Source organism: Varanus komodoensis, unplaced genomic scaffold, assembly GCF_004798865.1.
Source record: "Varanus komodoensis strain SLA01 unplaced genomic scaffold, ASM479886v1 scaffold10, whole genome shotgun sequence".
Classification (NCBI taxonomy): domain Eukaryota; kingdom Metazoa; phylum Chordata; class Lepidosauria; order Squamata; family Varanidae; genus Varanus; species Varanus komodoensis.
The window spans coordinates 23,309,638-23,317,884 of record NW_025335269.1 but is presented as its reverse complement, the minus strand read 5'-3'; the positions used below and the strand labels follow the sequence as shown (position 1 = coordinate 23,317,884).

The 8,247-nt window shown below is 45.3% G+C and overlaps 1 long non-coding RNA gene across 1 annotated transcript; it reads left to right on the top strand.

Moving 5' to 3' along the window:
* The first annotated feature begins 917 nt into the window (after positions 1 to 917).
* On the top strand, positions 918 to 1,606 carry LOC123017550. The gene is made up of 2 exons (XR_006413630.1): positions 918 to 1,019; positions 1,496 to 1,606. It is a non-coding gene; the product is annotated as an uncharacterized LOC123017550 (long non-coding RNA).
* Positions 1,607 to 8,247: the final 6,641 nt, after the last annotated feature.

The following is an 8,247-nucleotide window of genomic DNA, read 5'->3' as shown; positions in this document are numbered from 1 at the left end:
AATGGCGCTGTGTGATTGGGGGGAATGTCTGCAATTTAGGGCTAATAGAGTTGGGTGGCATCCCACCAGAATAGGGATCGCATGCTGCTTTGGGGATGTTTACATCGGAAAAGAAAGATGAAGGCAAGTTCGATCTGCCTAGACAGCTTTCTTCCCTATTGCTGTATGTGCACGGTTCGCTATGGCTACATCTGGCTGTGTGCACGTGTTCATCCGCTCTTCCTTCCTTGTTCCGGAGCCAAACCCAGGGATTCCGGTGCTCAGATATAGCTTACATTTTGCTCTGCGGAAATGAGGATGCAGATACAATAGTTATCCGAAAGCGCTTCAAACACTAGGCACTGCGCAATCTTCAAGATAAAGCGCGTTCAAGCTTAGGGTCTATCATTTCCCCACCCAGTTTAACAAAATCTGACTTTCGAAAAATAAGAGAATCTTTTAGCTACCCAATCCTGTGCGTGGGGAGTAGAATCAATTCCCTGCAGAGAATTAGAGCGCAACCCTATATGAAGAGAGGTACGTCCTAGCGAGCTTGCTGGGTAAAGGGTGCACAGGATTGCAAACTGTGTCCGTGTGTGGCAGAAAAAGCAACACACTGGGAGGTGTAGAGCATTTTCTTGTCTCAACACGCACAGGATTGCATAGAAAAGGGTGATGTGGAAATGCCACGTGGCCGCCTTGTCCGCACCATGCGAGTCCCCCTGCGGAGGCCTTTGCTGCTGCAGCAGTGACCCCATCCAACGCAGAAAACTCGGCGGGACTGGAGAGTCAACGGGACTTGGGAGCATGGCTGATCCCGCCGCCAGGCGCGGCTGGGGCCCGCCCACGCGGCGATAGTCCCGGCCCAGCAGCCCGATCTCCGTGGCGCGCTGCCGCCTGCCTCAGTCTCTCTCGCTTTCCAGCCGCCTTGCTAGGAGGAAGCGTGCACAAACGGCGAGCGTGTGCCACAGCGAACCAGGAGACGGCCCTGAGACCCTTTATTAGACTGAGCCTTCCGCCGCCGCCGCCGCCTTCCCCCGGTGAGAGACGCTTCCAGCATAGCAGCGAACGCCCGGGCGAGCAGCGTTTGCGCCGCGTTTGCAGCTGAGCTGGCCTGAACCAGCTCACAGGGGGCCTTTTAATAGATGGCCAAGAAAAGCGCAGCTAAAAACGCCGGGCGCGGGGGAGGGCGTTAAGGCGGGCATGTATATGCGGACCTAACAGAAGACCGCTTGTTCCTCGCGCGCGTGGCAGGTTGGAGGGCGCCTGCCGCCGCCCGGCCCTGCCTTGTCTCCGCTATGCGACGGAGGCGCGCAGTTTGTTAGAAAGGTCAAATTAAAACCATTCAGACTAGTGATGCGAGAAGGGTCAGCGTGAACGCCGAAACTGGACTACACATGACTAGTCATCGTCTGTAAAAATAATTGCTTTTCCGCTCTGGAAAAAAATGAAACCTATGAGTTCGATGGCATTAAACCTGTTTTTTCCCATTTGTTTTTCCTTGTTTGAATTGCAGAAGAAGTAAGAAGTTTCCGAAATACGTCCGCCCACCACCACACTCACGATAGAATGATGTGCATTGTGTATCATTCACATTCTCCAATACATGAATGCCATGATTGTAAAATATGTGTATTAGTATTTTCTTATGTTGCTGTGCAGCTTTAATGAGACCGGAACTCCCGTCCTCAATTAAGTTCTTTTTCAAACCAATTCAAAGCATCCTGGACTGGACGATTAGGACCTATTGTTGAAAAATCAATATTTAATTGCTTAAACAAATAACAGAGGCTTGTTCATCCTAAACAATATCGCACTGGATGGAATGCTTTTCCCCTATATAGTTATGAAGAACTTTTTCCCCTTCCTGCTTTATAAAATGGAGCTGCCATCAAACATATACATTGGCATGATATATATTTTTAAAAAGCTTAATCGAATGTGTTGTTGAAGGAGGCCTCCAATTTAACTTATATTTCGACTGGGAAAAGGCCAAACAAGAAGGCTATTAGCGAACTATTCACATTAGGGTGCAATCCTGAATGTCCCTTTTCACCAGAGTGCAGCTGAAATCAAGCAGGACTACAGAAGAGCGCATTTTTTTCTCAGAGGGCTTGTGCAGAAGAAGTCAATCCTGCATTATGAGTTCTTATTTACACTTCCATCCCTGCAAATAAAATATCAAAAGGCCATTATAATTATACTGTATAAAACAATTATTATTCTTAATATTAACCACTGTGGAGCCAGCTAAAAATAGGAAGGACTGTCTGGTTTTCTCAAGATTCTGTTGGAAGTTACTTAAATATCCAGTAACAAATATGAGGCTTTTAAAAAGATAAAACTAATTTGTAAAGAGTAAAGCAGGAATCACTTCCATTTTAAATGAAATCAATATCTGATGACAAGTTAACATTATTAGCAACTGAGTCCAATTCCTAATCAGAAATAAACACTGCCCAACAAATTCACTTGGGGTGGGTGACTTCTGCAGAATTCTGAAGTCTCTGCCAAAAAACCTGATGCTTTTTGTAACTATAGAACTTGAATATACTTTGGAACAATCATTTTAATAATAGCATCCTGATTTTTGTGCTACATGTAAAGTTTAGAATATATTTATCTAAATTTAAAAAAATGCAAAGAAAATTATACAAACTACTAAAATATGAGAAATCTTGACTGGGTGGCTGGGTTTTTTTTAAAATGGGAGACTTACGAATCAACCAACATTGCAAACGATATACCGTAAAATGTCTTAAATAACTGGAAACTCTGCCTGGTTTTGCACTGGGCTGAATATAAAAACTTAGAACTAAGTGAAACTGTCAGGTGCCTTTTGACCAATGAAGCCACACCACGTTCTGGGCTTTGTCTTGATCTCTGAAAGACAGGAGTGTTTGGGTTTGACCCTAATACTTGGATAAAAGGAGGCTGCAATTTTCCTATTGTCTGGAGAGAGGAAATTTGCTAACAGAGTCATACAGACCTGAAGAAGACCCACAAAATGCTGAGTCTGGCGCATGCTGACAAGCTCGGGTTGGATAGGATCCTGATTCCACTGTCTCTTTTGCTATTACTCCTGCCATTCACATGTAGGATCCTGACCCTGCTGGTGCCAACTTTTTAGAAATAAACATGTGAGGGATGTTGCAATATTTACTTCCTTTGCAGAAGGAAGTGTTAAATAACACAGTACATAATCTTCCCAACTCTATCAATTAATCGATAATCAATCCAGTGTACAGGGGGTATAATTCTGTTTTTTCCTGTCGTTTTAAAGGGGAAAATTCAGCGATTGATAATGCCATGCTAAAATGACCTTCTCAGGGAAAGTTGAATTTCAGCTCACGCGGTGTTTATACAGATGAGGGTTAAGGTGTAAAACAATTCGGTTCAAAGCTATGAGGAAGCGCTGCCAATGCACACGTTTGGAAGGGCCGACGTTGCCAGATTTTAAATAAAAGACCCACCTACTGTCACAGCAGGATAAACTTTTTTATTTAAGAGGAAGACGGGAGAAGTTTGAGCAGATGAACTTTAGATCCAGTAAGTGTTGTTCGGACAGATTCCAATCTCAAGCTTTTTTAGGTTGTGCTTTTTTTTTTTTTTAAATAACAACTCTGACCACTAAACTGGACAGCTTGTTCTCTCGAGTCAATCGTGGCAAAACGCTAACATAGATTCTGGTGAATCTACGTCCACGACTGTCTCTTGATGCGCATATCCAGCTCATCACGCTCAGTGCCTTTTCCGTATGTTAACTTCGCGCCGCTCCGCAGGACTGGCTGCTGCTCTTTTCGAGGACTCTCCTCGCAAAACTCCGCGGCTCGCCGGCTTGGCTTGACGTTGCGGGCTGAAACGTGCGCGCCCGACTCACGCCGTGCACCGCCGGAGCGCTCAGAAAGGCGTCGCGGGTTCCCCTCCGCCCGCTCCTCGAGGCTTGACAGAGTCAAAAACTTTAAAGCGGCGCTTGGTGGTGGCTAAGCACAGCGATCCCAGGCAAAGCAGGCCGCCGATCTCTGCTCTCGGGCTGCAGGGGCGGCGGGAAGAGAGGGAGCAGGCCTTCCGCCCTTTATTCCAAACGGCCGCCCTCTTGTCAAGCAGGGTATGTTAAGCTTTACACGCCCCATTGACAGCCCCGCCGCTCAGGAGGAAACGGAGAGAGGCCGCTTCCCTTCACCGCTGGCCTTTGCCGCCCCCGCCCCCGCCACACTTAGGGTAAAGACAACTGCTCCCCCCCCCTTTGTTTCTTTTTAGAAAGGACGTCAGGCTTTATATTTCCAGGCAGCGATTAGACCTCTGATAAAGTGGTCTATAATCCAGGAAAGTTTTGTGTCAGAATAAGGGCGCAATCCTATGCATATTTAGGCAGGAAAAAGGGCCTACCATGCTAAACCTGCTCTAGGCCTGCCCCCTCTCCCTCCAGCTTACATAGGATTGCATACTAAGTCTTTCTGGTGTTACCGGATTCTATTGTTTGTGTGCAAGAGAGGAGCAGTAATGCAATTTGTAAAAAGTAAGGGAAGGTATGTTTCTGAATGTGCAAAGGCTGAAAGAGAGATGGTTCTTTATGGCTGGAGCCCCAAATATTTCCTTTGGAGCCCTTGCCGCCCACCAGCATGCCGTTCATAGGCACTTGCTAAAATAAAGGTAAGGGGACCCTGATGATTTCTGTTATGTCTGATCTCCCTGGATTGGGAGGTTTGTTGCACGCATTTGCTTCACTTCTTACTGCCCCCTCCCCACTCTTTTAGCTTGAGTGTTTCCTTCTGAAATCAAATGCCCTCTTTTCCCAAACGGGTGTTTTTAGGAGACAGGGACTCTAAATCCTTTAAAGTTTTTAGAACATGTGAATTAGCATATATGCTCGTTTGTGCTTTTTTTCTGTCCTGTGGCAGGAAGCCTGGATCTTTGTGGTATCTAGCAGTATCTGTGTGTGCATGTTTGTACAGATAACACCGAACAGCCCCAAGCATTTTGCTGTCTGAGGCAAAGACGGACAACATGGTGACTCTGCTCTCACCCATTCTGTACATAGAAGCCAAGCAGGCTAGCAGTTGTATGATAGTTCAGCACCAACAATGAGACAACATTCTCCACCAGACCAGCAGGCAACCTTGGTACGGGGCACAGAAGGACCATGAGTTACACACAGTTCTGCCCTTCATCCCCTCACTGGTTCTCCCCATCTCCCAGCATCTCCCCAATAAGGCATTTGTCACATTCTGCCTACTGGCATGAATATGCATCCGTCTGCGTAGGTTAAAGAATAAAAATTATCTCCTGCAGGAGAAACTCCACTGCAACATGTGTTCTGATACACCTAAAAGGCATGGTGTGGAACACTGCTTTGCTTGCAGTCACTGGCCTATTTCAGTGCCCCAGGTCGCAAAACAAGAGCCTAGGCTGGCCTAGGGCTAAGGCTGCAATGCATACCTAATCGGGAGTAAAATGCATTAACTCTGTAGAATCACCAGGCAAGCTCCCTAGGCAACTCTGGGCCAGTCACAGACTTTTACCCTAACCTACCTCACAGGATTATTGTGAAGATAAAAGTAGAACTGGGGGACTGCAGAAACCACTTGAGTTCCTTGATAGAGGAAAACAGGCAGGGTATATGGTAAATAGATAAAATCCTTCATTTGGTAAATATAGGGGCAGGCTGCATGGGAAGTCTTCAATACAATTCTCACTTGCCATGCTATCCTAGACATGTCTAGTCAGAAGTAGGTATATGATTTTAGCCTTAGGCAAAACCGCTCTATCTCACCCTCTGTCCCTGCTAGGAGGACTATAATATAAGGATGGTAATAATGTTGACCTATTTTACACAACCACTGGGATAATAATGTAAATTGAGGGTGCTGTTACACCATGTCCTGCTTGCAGTTTTTCCATGGGCACCCAGCTGACCACTTCGTGAACAGAATACTGAACTAGATTGGTCTCATGCTGCATGGTTTTTCTTATGTCCTTAATTGCAGTGAACTCTTAAAAAGAGCTAAAACTACTGCATGTGTGAATGAACTACAACAGATCAAATTCCACAGAAATAGAAGGCGCTTTCCTGTCATCCATTGTTACTCCAAAAGTGGTCCTTTACAATGCATGAGGTTCACACACTCAGCTGTGTCGGCCATGCCATCAATCTACACACGTGTATGAGCAAGCTTTGTTTAAAAATAAAAACTGAAAGGAATGCCTTCTTCGTACGGATGAAGCAACTGGCAGTTGTAATTTCAATAAAAGCAGCAGCTCTTGCAAACAGCCAGCTTTGAGCATCTATGTATATGTTGTTTATGTCATTCTGAGTGCTTGCTGTCTTATGTTAATACAGGATCTGTGCACACAGTGCAATCTGTAGTACACTTGTCTTTGGCATTTCATCCCTGTGACATGATCTTGGGGAAAGACTGAGCAACTTCTTCATTTAGTATATTTCTCCTGTAAATTAAATTGTGGTACATTAGAGGTCACACATTACTGAACCACCAAGGAATCAACAAGCTCACAGCAAGGAAGGTGGGAAAGCTTCAAGAGCTAGATGTTCCCTCCCTCCTCCTCTTCTGCCCCACTGCTGCCCGCCATATGCTTAATAAAACATGTGATGGTGCTGCCTACTCAGCAACCAGGAATCCCCAACAAGGGGTCCACTATGGTTTAATCAAGGGTTCAAACGGTTGCTATCCTGAGAAAATTACAGCCATGGGCTATCAAGTAACCCAGAGCCCATGAAGAAGACAGCAAGGGGAAGCCTCAGGAATGCAGGTCAACATGGATGGTTGTTGAAATAAGCAACACAGTTGAGGGGATTGAGCAGCAGTCTTTCTAGTGGAGCGTGAATCAGCAAAATTTGAGCTCTCAAATTCTGTCTTCATAGCCAGCTTTTTCTTTTCGTCTGAGAATCAGTGTGCATTCTCTTGTGCATTTTTCCAAATGTGCACATCAGTTGTGTTTATCTTTGAAACTTACAGATTATTTTCTCATTGACTGATGCACATTTGTATGCATATTGCAAAAGCACATTTTTCATATGCATTTTCAAATGTACATATGCTATCAAATGTATGGGTGGGGTGGGACAGGAATCAAGTTAAAAGCTGAGGAATGTATAGACTTTGTCCATCAATTGCACCCAAGTCTATCAGCAGTTCCAAAGGTATGATCTGGGTAAATCCTGATCAAAACCAAACTGAAAGTAATTTCTCATCGATCCTTTTCCTTTGTTCATTTAACCCCCTTTTGCTGACCGATCTGATTGTCAGCTACACCCCAATGTTCCAGACATTGCCACCTGAGCCAATAAAACAGAGATGCCATCTCTAATATCAAATCCAGGAGAGGCAGCAGGTGCTTTGATTTTGATTTAGTGCTTGGATGCAGGAAAACCCTGAATGAGGGTAACAAACTGACACTCAGTCCAGACAAGATCTTTGTTAATGTGTGCATTGTCAGTCTAGCTGAGTGATATTTAGTCTGCTCTGGAATAGGCAGCTGTCCTTGTAAAGGAGAGACTGAGACCCTCTTTCAGGCCAAGGACTTAAATCAATTGCAGAGAAGCTCAGGGGTAACATTCCAGCTGTGAATGGGGCCCAAGGCAAAAATGCACAGAGCCACAAACACCCCAAATACCAGAATATTTTATTTTAATGCTCTTAATGCAAGTAGTTAATCCTTAGAAGAAGCATTTCTGCCCTTCCAGAAGGAGAAAAATGGATGAAAGCCATGGACAAAAACATGGCCATCCAGAGCCCATGGAGGGCTGGATTAGGCTTGTCGTTCCGCAATCTTGTTGTAAGGGGTTCAGTTTGCAGATTGGGGGAACTCATCATTCCTGCCTTGTCACTGATAAACCAGCCTTAGGTGATGAATCCGCTGTGACCCTCCCAGGCCAGAAACAGCCAATCTATAGTTATTCATGCTCTGATAACTTCCCATTGAGATTACTGCAATGCCTTGTCTCAGTCTTAGACATGTAGTGTGTGTAAGGGAGGGTGTTCAGAAACTTAACAACATAGGAAGACCCATGCCAGACCAGTCCTAGGCCCATTTAGCCCAGCTTTCTGTTCATACATTGGCCAACCAGCCTGCCCTGGGAAACCCTCGTCAAATAGGAGTGCAACAACATCTTCCCATCCATGTGCCCCATGCTTGTGCCCCATGCTGTACATAGACCCACTGCCTCGAATACTGGAGGCAGCATATAGTCACTGATAGGCTTCTCCGTGAATTTGCCCAGTCACCTTTAAAAGCTAATGGGTGACC